Below are 16,212 nucleotides of genomic sequence, written 5' to 3' on the forward strand. Positions count from 1 at the left end.
TAGCTTTATTGTTGTCAAGATTTTTTTTTACTTTCACATGTTCTCAAATTAAGACCAAAACCACTCCAGTAATCAAAACTTTGCCCATGTTGTGCTCATGTCTATTTATGAATCAAAACCAAATCATAACATCTTCTACTCTAATATATTCCCCCCAAATGTTTTTGGGGTTTTTTGGTTTGTTTTACAAGATTTACTAACTAGCCTCCATAGGACTGACTGTCAAGCCCTAGCTCACTCTAGTCATAATTTTATCGTGTATGCCTATTGGCAAATGAGATTTATTTAAGGTAGTATTTAAATTACCTCAGAGCTTGGCGAACCCATTGGCTCATTCGATTCGCCGTAAAACGTAGTCCCTTGGCGATGTATACTGATGACTGATTCGTCAGCCCCCGACATCATCGTGCATAATTACAGAGCATCATATAGCCTCATTGTCAGGCATCCATATGTTTTATTTGACATTTCCAAAGTTCATCACAGACCAGTTTGGTCACATTATTTATTGAAGATGACAGTAACTAGTATGGTTGAGGTAGAACGTTACTTTGCTGACACTCGAAGAGAGCAATCGGAGTTAGGACAAGTCATTGTACATTTTAAGCATGCTATTCCACGAGGAGGGAAACACTTATGCGTCGTATACAGTTCAATTCAAGTTGACCTCTTCGGTTGTGAAGCTGCCATAAAGATTTTTTTGTTAAGTTATAAAAACTACGGCACATCATGGTAACTTATAACAATTTTTGTGCATACATATATGTGTTTAAGCTATGTAATTTATTATCGAGCAAAAACTGGACACGTTGCTCTAGTCTCGTTTTATATTTATGTTCAAAAGTTATGTTTATTTGCATGGTTGTTATGTCGAATCATTTACTAGGTAGATATAGATAGATTATATAGCTGATGTCGAAATGTTTTACCGAGGCGCCATTTTACATGAAGCTCACAACGTCGTTGACATTCCTTTGTCATTTACTTAACAAACTAAAAAAAAATATAATAATCATTCCTTCAGCCTGGAAAAACGTGTGTCGTTTCTACCCTTCCATACTGTGTGTCGCCAACTGTCCATGACATTCCATTGTTTATAAGGAGACTATTTATCTATCTATTGAATACAATTCTTCCTCAACATTAACTTTGCTGTTGTTTGTTGTCATCATTTTTGTCTTAATACCAGAATGAGCCCAGTTGTGCAATAATGAGTTGATTGGAGACCGGTGCGTGGTTCTAGCCAGAAATTTAAATTAAAATCAGCTCAGTTTTTATTTGAGAAATTAGGAGATGAGGGTTCAGTGCCAGGTTTGGACAGAATTTTTTTTTTATAATTGCTCTCATTGTTCATAGGACATGATCACAAGAAGGGGTTTGCGAAGCTCGTGAGACCAACCGCCTGGGCAACCCTGTAAGCGGTTTGACCGCTATTACAGGGTGAAAGAGTGTTCTCAATCGTGGGAAAGTCTGTCAGTAATTTGCCGATGGTAGCTGCACTCCAGCTTCCGCCACTCATGGATAATGGATAAATCAGCACGCACCAGGACACTTTACTGTATATATATATATATATATATATATATATATATATATATATATATATATATATATATATATATATATATATATATATATATATTGTATGGATGGTTGTGAGTTATCCCCGGACTCGGCCCGGTTTCCTCCCACCATAATGCTGGCCACCGTCGTATAAGTGAAATATTCTTGAGTACGGCATAAAACACAAATCAAATAGATATGTAAATCAAGCCCAAACGTTGGCTAAATTCGTTTTTTCTGCTTATCGATCAATTCGCGCCTTGGCTGATATGCCAGAAAATCAAAACAAGAACATCAAATGAAAGAATATTCATTATCCAATCCTGAACTGATTGTCCTCTCCACGAAGCAAGTTCACGTGTTGGTCATGACACGTGTACAACGTAGCTTGCCTCTAAATCCACGAGCACATACAGTGTGTGAATGGTGGTTAGTTCAAATATTCTGAAAAGCACGGGGAGAAAAAGATAGATACCAAGTTTCTCTGAATGCCGTCAGAATATGTTTCAAGGTTTAGAAAGTTAACAAATGTCAGACTCCGGGAAATGCTTGAGATATTAAAGAAACAACTAATTTACTATACCTCAGTATGTAATCACAATCTTGATTCCCGTGGGATTATGAGATGACTCCATGCGTGTTAGAATACCCCTGTTCAGAATAAACGTTGTATAATTCAGTACTTACACGCGCTTGTCTCATTGCACGGTAATCATCGTGTCTTATGGCGTAGCTTATGTCATCAACACCAAAGAGCATTACACTCATGTTAAAGAAAAATGAAATTTCAAACAGTGACAGACAGCTGCTTGTTTGTCAGAATTCCGGAGAAACTAAGAAAAATGCAAACCCGAAACATAAAATCAGTAGTCAAGCCCAATCAGCAAAAAAAAAAGGATAAACCTCTAGGATCTATAGTCCAGCGGTGAGTCTGTGTTTGACATAAATCTAAGCGTCGGAACAGACATTCGTATACCAGCCGTCAATCAAAAAGAATTTTCCGGATCAAAAATCACAAGGCCAATTCCCAAAACGAAGTTCAACACAAATTACCTAAAACTAAGAAAGTATACAAAGTAAGAAAGTAGGCCGGAATCATACAAAGAGAAGCGGTCAACACTTTTCAATGATGTAGGAAAGACGCAACGCATCTTCTAGGCGACTAAATGAAATCAGTGTTCAAATCGAGCATCATGCTAGAATACCAGTTGTCGGTAACAAAATATGTATCTCAGCTGCGCTTTAACTGCAGCTATTCATACATCCAACGTGGCGATCAAGTATGGCCCATGGCCCCGGGTTAAGCGGAATTAGACACAATAATGAAGCAGAGCGCCAGAGATTCTGAAAGCTATGTCCATATTTACTTACAAGACAATTGTACTCATTGTAAAACTTAAGAAACTTAGAGTGTAGTTCTTTGATACAATAGCCTTGACACACTAGTTTTAGCAGCAGCAACATGTGACGTTGATTGAAATCGTCACAAAACACGCAAGATCTAACAAATGTTACAAGGCGAGATATGTACACGCCATATGCAGGACCTTTGGGTATATTGTTGTCCAAGTAAGGATAATTTACAATGTCAACATTGAAACTATCCCTCTCGTCGTAAGGCAGTCTGGGAGTACAATATTTTGTTACAAGGACATCGACGGTGAATCTGTTGGTGAGATTAGGCACACAACGAGAGTAGAATATTGTGTCACTAAGACATCGACGGTGAGTTTGTGTGTGAGATTAGATAGAGACTCAGGGTACAATATTGTGTTACTCGTACATCAATGGTGAGTGTGGGAGAGACTGAGCACAGGCTGAGAGTAAAACATTGTGTTACAAAGACATCGACGGTGAGTCTGTGGGCAAGATTAGGACACTGGCAGTACAATATTGTTTTTATTAGGACATCGGCCATGAGTTGCTGCCTAGGTGAGCTTAGCTGGAGTCTGAGAGTAAAATATTGTGTTACTAGGACATCGATGGTGAGCCTGTGGGTCAGATTAGGCACAGACTGAGAGTAGAATATTGCATTACTGAGACATCGGCGGGGAGCCTGTGGGTGAGATTAGGCAACGGCTGAGAGTACAATATTGTCTTACTGAGACATCGTCGTCGAGTCTGTTTGTGACATTAGACAGAGAGTTTGGGTACAGTAGTGATTGTGTTACTAAGACATCGACGATGAATCTGAGGGTGAGATCAGGCAGAGTCTGAGAGTATAATATTGTGCTACTAAGACACAGACGGTGAGCCTGTGTGTTTGAGATTAGGCAAAGGCCGTATGAGAGTACAATATTGTCTTACTCGGACATCGTCGGCGAGTCTGTGTGTGACACTAGACAGAGACTTAGAGTACAGTATTGATTGTGTTACTAAGATATCAACGGTGAATCTGGGCATGAGATCAGGCAGAGTCTGAGAGTATAATATTGTGCTACTAAGACACAGACGGTGAGCCTGTGTGTTTGAGATTAGGTAAAGGCTGCATGAGAGTACATTACTGTGTTACTCGGACATCGACGGGGAGTTGGTGTGTAGGTGACAATACGCAGAATCTGAGAGTACAATATTATAATACTAAGATATCGACAGCCAGTGCCTGAGTGATATAAGACAGGGATTGGGAGAGCACATCAGACTATAGGCGAGGCTAAGAGTATTAATCGGAAATAGCACTCCACAGAAATACCTTGTACAGGCCTATACTTAAAACCAAACTTATTGTTGTAAGCTAATGCATGGGGTATGCTCAAAGAACATAGCAGGATTACAGGTCGCATTTGCGTGACATCAGAGTGCCATGACCCCGCAGCTGTGTTGGGGGTTTGGTTGGAGTTGGGGAGAGGGACGGGAGAATGGGGCAGTTCACGATAGGTCACGTGGCATCTAGACTAAATCACGCTGCTTTGATTTTGCCGCAATGTAAACCAGACAGCTCCAAATCCATTGTCTTCTGCTCTCTGTATTAACATCGCAATACAGGACTGTTCAAGATGTATCAACGTCACAACAAATCAAGCCGGCGGACAAAGAGCAATTGTTAGAGAGAGATACATTGTTTCCTGGGATGGTCACTACTTCGCATACTTCACGATGGTTTATTTACATACGTATCTGTGAACCCGCCTGTGTTTTGACAGTGATGACAGACGATAGCAATGGGTAAATAATTCCCGATATCGACACCGACCAAGGCCTCTTTTCTTCTCAGGTCTCGTACTACATCGTGATTTTACTGACTATACATCATACTCCTTACAGCTGATGCGCCGCTCCAAGCATTAGTTTTACAAGTGCGCTGTAAGGAGTTTGACTATATTATATACGCCATCCAAACTGTCATGTACAGAAGAGCAAATTTCTGGCATTTGTTTTTGGCCAAAACGCTTGGCTTAAACAAGAATAGAATAATACGCCTTGTGTGGTGTCCAATGATGTTTTTCCCTTGTTTCCAGTGGGTTTCTATACAGGTGGCAATATATCAGAAATATACGCGATCTCTTAATTTAGTGTTCTCCCTCAACGCAATCATCATTTACAACACGTATACCAGGCCCATATATATAATGAAGCTGTGTAATTGCTTCATAATTATTCGACTTAATATAGACCTATACCGTAATCGATTCAAGCGTATGTATATACATACATACATATATATATATATATATATATATATATATATATATATATATATATATATATATATATATATATATATATATATATATATATATATATATATTCAACAAACTGTCAAACAAAAGCTATAACAGACTTAGAGCTATTGTGAACACATACCATTTCATACATTGTTGTATTTAAGGTGTTTAGTACTGTCAGCTTACAATGTGTATGTCCAACTATTATAGGAATATACATTGTATCTGCATATTAGTATTTTTACAAACATAATATTATGCATGTGGTCCAATATTAATATAAAAGAGGTTTGCCTTTTGGCAGAACAATGTGGCTTCATCGAGAAGACAATTGTTTGTGTTATACAAGATACAGGTAGATGAAAAATAGCTTACACGTTAATGAATCTAAACACCGGAACAGATTCTCGTATACCAACGGTATAATACAAGTTCCGGGCCAAATAATCGGAAGACCAATTTGCAATACAATGTTCAACCCCAATGTACAAAGAACGTAAGGGATTTTGCTGGCGAAGCGATACAGTTATAGGCTTTCTAAATTTGCACTACAATGCCTTATCCCGCCCCCGCAGGTCGAAAAAAGATTCAAGCTCTTTCAAATAAGAAAGGGTACCATCGATTTCCTCAAGTCCAACATCCATATTCCTTTATCAAAAATCAGTGGGAATTCAGATGTCACATGAGGAACTTGCACATGAATCATGATCAGTTAAATACTTTTGAAGATAGGCTATACGTTTATCTTTAAAAGGTATGTGCGGAATTCCCCGAAGACTTCCTCATGGGAGCCAGATTTAAATACGCTTACGGATGCAAATGCTTTTAACTGAAGCGAAGAATGATATCATCCTATAAATAGTGTTTGACAAATAAATATGTATTTGTAAAAATCTCATAATCGGTATATTAGGGTCTACTATGCTTTTACTTTAATCTCGTATGTGTTTTACCGCCTTGCATGCGCATCCGCAGTTCTCTCTGACACACTATACACCAGTGTAATATGCTGCAAGGTTTGAATAATATACCGTTGTAAAATGACAAGTCTGATGACTCGTAACCGTCACCTGATATCGTCTCAGACCCCTTCACTTGAACACGAGACCTCTTCTTCCTCTCCGGAACATCGGGCTCTTAAGAATAGACTATACATAACACACTGTGTCAGTACAAATAACCTCCCTATAACCTACATTAGCATTTGGTATTGCGTCAACTTTAACAATACCAATATGCAATCGTATTATTAAATGTATTAGCAACTTATACAATTTTCGATTTAAACAGTGCTAAAAGTTGATCTTTATTTGATTATTTATACATGTAATTTGATTCGGATTTATATTTGGGTTATGTATGTTAACTTTCCAACACTGTGTAATTGCTTCATAATATTCGACTTAATATAGGCCTATACCGTAATTCGATTCAAGCTTTTGTAGAAAATGACTTAAGTAATGATGTAATAAAGGATTTAAAAGTTGTCATTTATTTTGGACGTTTAGTGTCGAGCCTCTTATCGTTTGTCGTCGTCATATGACTGAAAAATTGTTAAGTACGACGTTAAACCCCAAGCACTCACTCACTTTTATCGTTTATTCATGTAAGTGATTGTCATGTCATTGGGGCTTTTTCTCTCGAATAAAAGCAGAGTTTCTCGTGAGCAATGTGCGTTTGTCATCACGTGTACAGTAAAACATCACTTCTTTTCTGGCTTGTGTCTTTTACTTTCACTTTGATTATATACTGGAATGCACTGGATATATAACAGAGCCGTCACTGAGCAATGGTGTACAACAAACTGATCAAAATTACGCTGCAATCAAAGTTGTTTGGTGGGTGCACGTGCTATTACCAACTTCCTGAACAGACAGGCTTAATGAGGGCCAATCATTGAGTGGATGGTATAACTAGATAAACCAATTGATATCTTTGTCGATGTACGTGTAATCTTATTTTACATCCTTTCCACGTATAGCCATGTCCGATTTGCAGTGACGTTTATCAACTGTGTGGCCCTCAGTGGCTCAGTGGTTTAACGCTTCTCTTTCTGATGACCTCAAACCATTGGCTAAGAAAGTCATGTGTCATGCGAATTTGCTCTTGCTGGCTTTTGGTTATCGAGTTCCTCAGGCATCAAGGTGTGTCGGGTATCAGAAAGTTTGTGTGTTTTTCTCCCGCCAGAACTCAGTATGGTCGTCGTTACAAGTTCATCTAAAAATAAAATAAAATAAATCAGTCAAGCTATGTTGACAGTAAGTGTTCATAATGTGAATATTGATACATAATATAGTCTTCCCCGTTTGGAATTTACACTTATCGGCAAAAATTGGACTGGTACAATAAATGTAATGTTCTACAGCGGTTGAGGTCAGTGCATCCGCCTTCTAAATTCCGTCTCTTGAACGCTTGTGGCCAGGTTAGCCAAACTAGTTATTACACGTACAAGTAAGAGTAAGAGAAAACCCTATTCATTTTCTGAAGCCTATTAAATTTTTTTTTCAAAATCATTAAGATTAAATCTTTAAGCACGCAGCTTTCATCAGTTGAACCAATATTTCACGTGTTTTTTTAACCATATGAACCGTTTCTTCAAGGTCTTTGGGACTGGCTTTTATTTAGTTTTTCTTTTAATTTTATTTATCTGATTGGCGTTTTACACCATATATATGGTGGGAGGAAACCGGAGAGAACCCAAAGGAGACATTTGAACATTCGCAGGTTGTTATCAGGCCATGCCACGTATGATTGGAGAGGCAACCAGCATGAGCTGGACTTGAACTCACAGCGACCGCATTGGTGAGAGTCTCCTGCAGGAATCGTCGTGCTGCGCTAAGGCACGTTTATCACTCGGCCGCGGAGACCCCTCCTTTAACTTGAAAAAAAACACTATCAGTTGCAATTTATGAATGACCGATAATATTTTTGCATAGCACGGTATTTTTTATATAATATTTCATAAAATCTGTATGGAATAACACGTTCTTCTACCTTCAAATGACACACCGCATTTGTGAAAAGAAAATCAAATATTTATTGGTAAATAACGTAATGAAATGTTTTTCATCGAAGACTTTGGAGGCCTGTTTTACATGCAAGTATAGACTGTAATATATAAGACTTAAAATGGGATTGCACGCTGGTTTCCTCTCCCGTCGTACTTTGGAAGTTTTGGTAGCAATCTGCGGATCGTCGTGGGTTTCCCCCAAGGATCGGCCCGGTTTCCTATCACCATAATGCTGGCCGCCGTCGTATGAGTGAAATATTCTTGAGTAGGCCTACCACGTAAAACATCAATCAGATAAATAAAAATGACGCTGGATCGCAAGTACTTACTTACTTATGAAAATGAAGAAGTGGCTAATGACAATCGTGCTGCGTTGTATTAGAGGAAATTACAGATTTACAGATGTTAAAAAATTTCGTCGTTTAACGCATTTCTACGACAAACCGAACACAAAACAGAAATTTATCTTCTAACTTTTATTTTCAGTTGATGAAAGACTTTTCTATACATGTTCTTAATGTATACTGTTACAATGCCTGGAGCCTGGGTTAGAGACCTACGTCATGTAACCTTCAGAGCAGTTTTTCACAAGTTTTAAACCTATAGCTTGACTTATACTTCCGCCATGATGGTCCTAAACTGGGATGATTTACAGAACATTACCACTGACGGAAGGAATATGCCTGCACTGCATCGGCTCCCAGCAATTTGGTAGAATTATCTTTGCCTCCAGTAATTACCGGTAATTGATAAACCTGAAGTTGTGTGAGACGAGTGTCATCAAGCTCCACATTCTATAATTACTACTTTAATCATTGTCCATAATTCGCGGTTATTTGAGTGTTCCCAGTGTAATTCGCTCTCACTAACTGTTGTAGATGTTAAGTGTTTGAACGAGTACGGGCGAAGAGCCCGGATGATTCTCTCCGGTCAGTGAGGAAGAAGAGCGACTCATCCTGCTGACGTCAGTGCATCACGTGACTGCCCCCCCCCCCCTTCCGTATGTTATCACCTGTTGTTGATGTATAGAATTAAATGGAGTTATAAGGGTAAGGCAACGTCAACTAAGGAGTTTATATATACATGTTAATATTTATTATCCCTGTCTAAACTATATGATGCAATTATTCAGCTTGGCGTATAGCTTCTGGCAAGGCTATAAAGGTCATGGATTTTTTCCTTTGTCCTGGGTACAGGACCTAATCAAACGAAGTCTTATTGTCAAATATTTGAGAAACAAACGCAATCACAGTAATGGATAAATGCTTGTAACTTTGCGACAACGCTTTCCTTTTCCTCTAGACACCGTTCAAGGTTCTTTCTACCGGAGAATGTGGAAAATATTTTGTGCGACAAAATATTATTTTATCAACTGTGGGACAATGCCTTCTATATGTATATGCGCTCTGAGTCTACCTACAAATATACTCAAGATATATTTGAGTCTACCTGCAAATATACTCAAGATATATTTGATATTCCGATATATCATTTATTAAATTATTAAATAGAATGCATTCTGCTGCTATAACACAATGTTCGGTCATATTCAGCATAATATCCTGTTAGTATAATAGAATGCTTAAGTTGAATTAATAGATTATGTGTGTTGCGTTTGGTGGAATAATCTTCTGCAATAACAGAATAATTCTAGCGCCACTCAAACAACAGACTCTCTGTTAAAATTAACAGATTATGTTTTTAGTGAAGGACTTCTTTATACTCATAAAGTACACATTCATTCCTTTGAAACTTGGCTTTCTAACACAGATCACACTTCCTAGAACTTAACCTACTTAAACCCAAAGTTCTAATGTACGACTTGGGTTTCTCAGTACACATATATGTGACTTTCGCGCTCTGACTTTGTATCAACTTCCCACTTGTCTGTGGGGGGTCTCAGCCTTTGCTAGGCCTAATCTATCCTCACATGAATGCTTCTGGGAAGCTTTGCTTACTGTAATCCTATCTCATAATTTTCTCTACCCCATAATTACGCCAATTACGCATCTTTTTCCCTCTTGTTTCTTACAATAATTTGAATGCCAGTCCCCACTATAGAGTAATTTCTCACTAGGGGAGCAGTAATTGGCCTCTCATTACCTCTGTCACGAAGATTGCCGACCTGAGTTCGTCAGAGGGGCGCGAATTTCTGCTGCGGGCCCTCTGAACCTATAGTGTGGATTTCCTGACTTAACCTTCTGCGGGCAGCCTGACGGAATCTTCTGCGGCATTCTGGCCGGAACCTACTGCAGGCCCCTGAGGGAGCCTACTGCATGCCTTCTGACGGAACCGCTGCGGGCCTCGTCACGGAACCTAATGTGGACCTCCTTACGGAACCTCCTAACGGGGGCCTCCTGGAGGAACTTCGTGCTGGTTTTCTGACAGAACCGGTTGGAAATTATATTTTTGGCTTCTAGATGAAACCTCTAAATAATCTTTTACAGAAACTTTCTACGACCATATAGAAGGAAACAATCCTTATGACGACGGAACCTGGTTACTGCCTTAGCAAGGCAAGAACTTGCTGTTAACTTGTTCAGGATATGTATGACAGAGAGTTTTGGTCGGAACTTTCTGTCGGCCCGAAGATGACGTCTGATAAAGGGATCTTTGGACGGAACTCGTTGCTGGCGTGAAGATGAGGTCTAATAGTCACCTCTATAGAGGAAATCATCGATACGAAATGCAATGTTGGCCTGTATATGGAAAGTTCTGAAAAGATTTCTTTTTAGATATCACAGGTTTTTAGGCCAAACTGGTTGTTGAGACATAAACGAAAACAAACATATTTGTTATTTGTTATTTGTTGGGAACATGGAATGTGTGTTAACTTTTAACATTGTATACACCGATCCTCAAAGCTGCTTTTTCATATGTGGAAAAGTTAAGGAATTATGGAGTGAAACTTTTTATTTTTTGGTGAAATATCAGGATTTTCTTTAGAGAAACCAAGAGTATTTCACAGAGTGCAGAGTCATTTATATGACATTTGTCAATAGACTTTTATTATCACAGACTGATTATATTCACTGACCTTTGCTATACGAACCTTACTTTATGTTATTCAGACAAAACTGTCTATTTGAATAATAAATGGAACATTGCAGTGTGGAAGTTGAATGTCATATACACACGTTATTAGCGACTTAGGGGAAAAACATCCCAGGAGATGGGTAAGTTAGATGGGTTCTATGACATCGAACATTCTCTATACATGTATAAATACACAGCATTCTGTAAGCGTAAAGTTAACCTGTATTATAGTATATAGTTTACCCCTTTTTCCACTCATTCAACCGTGTTGACAAGCATCGTTATTCAGATGAGATTTTCGACGTTTTATTTATTTATTTCTTTATTTGTGTGTTTATGTATTATTTATTTACAAGTGTTAAGACCTTTATTATCATGGGTGGAAGAAATCGGAGTCCTATATATAGATATATATAGGGATAAACCACCGCACTCTGGCAAGTTACTCACGAACTTTATCATATGTAACTTATACAAGATATGGACATCAAATTGTTGGAAGACGTAAATGATGGACTGCCCCGTTGACCGCTCATTATGACCAAGGCTATTTAATGGAGTCAAAGGTCTCACATATTCTTTGTGCGACAGGAGGAATCCGGAGCAAAACAACCAACGATTTCCTGAAGCATTACGCTTGCAGCATTCATCAGAGTAAGCGAATATATATGAAGTATATGCATGCGCCTTAACAGTGTGCACTTAAAAGCTCCTTTGCCAGTGTGTTAGTCCGTTTGTCGGTATTTTGACCTTGTAGTAGACCATGACCATGACTTAGCGATATTTATTACGATTGTTTACTTTCAAGAGGCTATACCTTAGATTTTTGGCAAAAAATCGATCAGCATAAATTCAATCGAATTTTTGCTATTTTTTGGAGTAACCCAAATAATTATCTTTCACTAAATACCAGTTTCGTCTGTGTACGTTATACAGATAGTCAGCAAATAATAAAATAATAAAAACGAATCGCATTATAACGTTTCCAAATTTTACGCATAATTACGTTGTCTTCTATAAATGATGAAATAGCCTAAACCTGTATATATTTAAAAGCTTCCCTTACAGTTCCAGAGCCTTATGTGTGTATATACCTTCAGTGTTATATCTACTCATCCTTTGTTAATTCATACTTTCGTGAATCTGTCCATATTTTCACGATCTCTCGCTATTTGTCAAGGTATCCCTCCATGCTCGATATACCATTTTGCATTGAAATGCTGGAATACATGCGCTTTTGTTTTGATACAACCATTCTTTTATCTGGTAAACCACTGAAAGACCGTCGTGATGTTTCCTTTCAGCTTAACATGACATTGCCTTTGGTGACCCTTTATACGCTTAAAATATCAGAAATGTACATCCATTTATATACAGGCAAATTATATATACATGTATATACGCAAGATATGGACACAAAACAGCTCAATAATGAAAATGAAACATCTGTTGTAACATATGCTTTTAAACGCCAGACTTTCTTTACACATTTCAAAATCTCTGCATACATTCATAAACGCAATTTCCTGCTTTTACTGATACTTAGAATAAAGCTTAAAAAAACAGCGCATGCTAGTCTTTGTTTTCGTTTTTTAACCTTACGTACTTATGTTATTGGGAAGCCAGCATATTTAGGTTCATTTCTGATAAATTCCCAAGATCGTAGTAGATATAATAAGGTAGGAAAACAAAACTGCATTTTTCAACAGCTGTTAAACGGCTGAAAATTATATTTTCCCTGTGCAGTTTAAAATTAATTCGTAATTTCTATTAATTTTCCAGTGCCTTTATGTGATGCTCATCTTTCCTTATTCATATAGAAAAATTAAACATATACGAAAATGAAAGCTGATCGGAAGTGTAGTGTAGCTCGTACAACAGTTAGTTACATAAGGAAAGGAAGTAAGGTTAATGGTTATAACGACTGTATGTGTAACTTAATAGAACTGATGATTTCGTGCAGATGCTTCCCTGTTTTAAAAGCTACAATTAAACCTCGACAATCAATAGGTGAAGCCATCAGTCAGGAAAAATAGTACTTAACTGTGTGTTCAGTCCACATACTTTGTCTAAACGCTACACATATACATATCAGCAGCAATGAAATATTGTCAATGTTACTAATATAGGCATGCACACCTATAATGGGTCTGTATAAAAATTCTTTTTATATTTATATAGAAATGCATGGTCTGTAAGTTGGAAGTTAAGTTTTATGGTGTTATATAAATACCTGTACCTCATACGTGATATATACGTATGGTTTAAAACATATTCTAACGTTTTCATGTACACAGTTAATAATGTAACACGTTTACTACAGTGTGAAGGATCCTTTTCGCATTATACACTAAAACTATTATATAGACCCACAAGTTTAACTTTAAAAAAAAGCATTGCAGAAACGCATCGATCGTCATTTCACTTGAAAATCTTACAAGGCCAAATTGTAGATAAAACTATACTTATGGTACATAGACAGAGAGTTAAAATGTTTCAATCTCCAACAGCTTCCTTTCTTAACGTCTCGTGGCTACAATCCCTCCAAAATGGCATTAAGCCATGTTCATTCATTCATTCATTCATTCATTCATTCAATATTGACATATCTTAACGTGATCTTAATTGAGTGAAAGACCAAAGAAGAGATTAGGATTTCCAGAAAAAGGGTAAATACACAACCTGACACTTTAATGGAAAATGAATATTATAATTATATTAAGGAAATTTCCTTCCTCTAACAAGGCCTAAAATGCGACGGTTCTATTGCCTTGATTGATGACTTGATGGCAATAGGCAGTCGATGGTGCTCTCCTGAGTGGTCCTGCATGAAGCTCGCTGATGATCACTTGCCCTGCACCAAAATGTTATATGTCACATGTTGGAAAGTCCGTCAGTATCTCGTGAAAGGTCAGTGGTTTACTCCGCGCCATCCGGTATAGAGCCATCCATAACAATTGGATGATGTCGTATAAGTACAGTGTTAAACAACCGGGAAACAATTCAAATAAATAATGACAGTTTGTCGTTACTTATTTTTTTATCTATGCAGCAAAAGACGAAAGAAGGGCAATTAACATAATTTTAAGAGGACCTTAAAATTCAGGATTCTCTTAATGTGGTGAAAACTGGACGGCAAATAGGACTCAGATTAGCACAACAAAGGTAGTTTATTTCTGGTCACCTGTATATATGCTGTAAATTTTTCTCTTATTATTATTCTGCTGAGACACGACTTATATAGGTTACAGGTTTTGATTACTAAATTCCAAAAAGCTGTGGTTGTAACACAAAACATACGGGCTATAGCCCGCAGGGGAAAGACAAAGAGGAGAGGGGAGAGGGACTTATAGCATGTATGTCATTAATCCTCGATTGTGTACAGTCTGTACACAACGTTTGAGTATGGTGTCACATGTGGCCTGGAATCAGCGTGTTTAGTTAGTGATGGTGGGTTTGTGTACAGTCTATACACAACGTTTGAGTATGGTGTCACATGTGGCTTGGAATCAGCGTGTTTAGTTAGTGATGGTGGGTTTGTGTACAGTCTATACACAACGTTTGAGTATGGTGTCACATGTGGCCTGGAATCAGCGTGTTTAGTTAGTGATGGTGAATTTGTGTACAGTCTATACACAACGTTTGAGTATGGTGTCACATGTGGCCTGGAATCTGCGTGTTTAGTAAGTGATGGTGGGTGGTGACGGAGGGTGGTTCTGGAGGGACGGGAAAAACGAAACTGTTCATGTTACGGTAAATGTCCAAAAATTTATTTAGAGATAAATAAATGTCAGAAAATTTTACTTTTGGTCGAAAAAGTTGTTGCAAATGTTATTGCACAAGATCTTGCCTGACATACATGTATTACCATGTATTTTTGCCTAGAGAGAAAATTATCTCTCTCCTACTGAATGCGTGTATAGAATGTGCAGTCTACATGTATACCACCTTCATTAAACAAGCCCACCCCCCTCTTTGCGTAACTAACACACAGGTGCAGCATTTTCTCATGGTATAGTTTTAATCCAAACATCACTGTATATAAACCATTATTTATATGTCACAACCCAACTGGCTTGCTTTGTTCAAAACATTGGTTAAACACACAAAACTAAACTTCCAGAAACTTTTGCCACAGAAAAAGCCAACAAAAAACACAATGTTCTCAGAATATCCAATTATCAATATCGGACAGAGGCCTTCGGCAATTAAGGTGAATAGTCTGAAGGCGTTACCATCATCTGGACAGACAACGCAGTGACAGCCAAAAATCTAATCTTGATTGTTGATACTGGGATTAGCATGCATTCGTTGAGTTTCAGTAGCTTGTATATATATACGCTGAAAACGATTCTTTCAATTCGCTATAGAGAACGCGTTTTTAGAAACCCCTTTCCAGGAAAATGTTTCATATTTATTGCCCAGTTGTTCAAAAGAGTATTAGGACTTAATCCTTGTATTAACTATAGTCCAGTGCCATTTACTTTATATCGACATAAAACGTATTAAGAGTCAAGCTTAGATTAAAACTAATACACTTTTGAAAGACTGGTCCCAGGAGATCAACTGTCATCTTTTTGTAAAATGAGTAGTTTTTGCTTTGTGAAGAATGATGAAGAAAACTTTAACCACAGCTCTTTACACAAGGACCACAGACACGTGTCAGGCTAACACAGTTAGATGAAGATTGCATAGAAATGGCGTTTGATTCATTGCGTTCGTTCTAGATTGTATATTTAAAGCTGACGAGCTGTGCGTATCATTTTATTCAGTGGATAATAATTTTATTTCGTCTATACTGGCGACTTTTCCTCGTTCAACGTTATCAATATAAATTTTTTTTGTTAAACAAACAAACAAAAATCAGTAAATTATGTCAGACAGAGGTTGAGTGAGTACAATCAAACAGTAGGTTTTGCTAAGAGTCACACGGGTGAC

Source organism: Liolophura sinensis, chromosome 6 (genome assembly GCF_032854445.1).
Source record: "Liolophura sinensis isolate JHLJ2023 chromosome 6, CUHK_Ljap_v2, whole genome shotgun sequence".
NCBI lineage: Eukaryota > Metazoa > Mollusca > Polyplacophora > Chitonida > Chitonidae > Liolophura > Liolophura sinensis.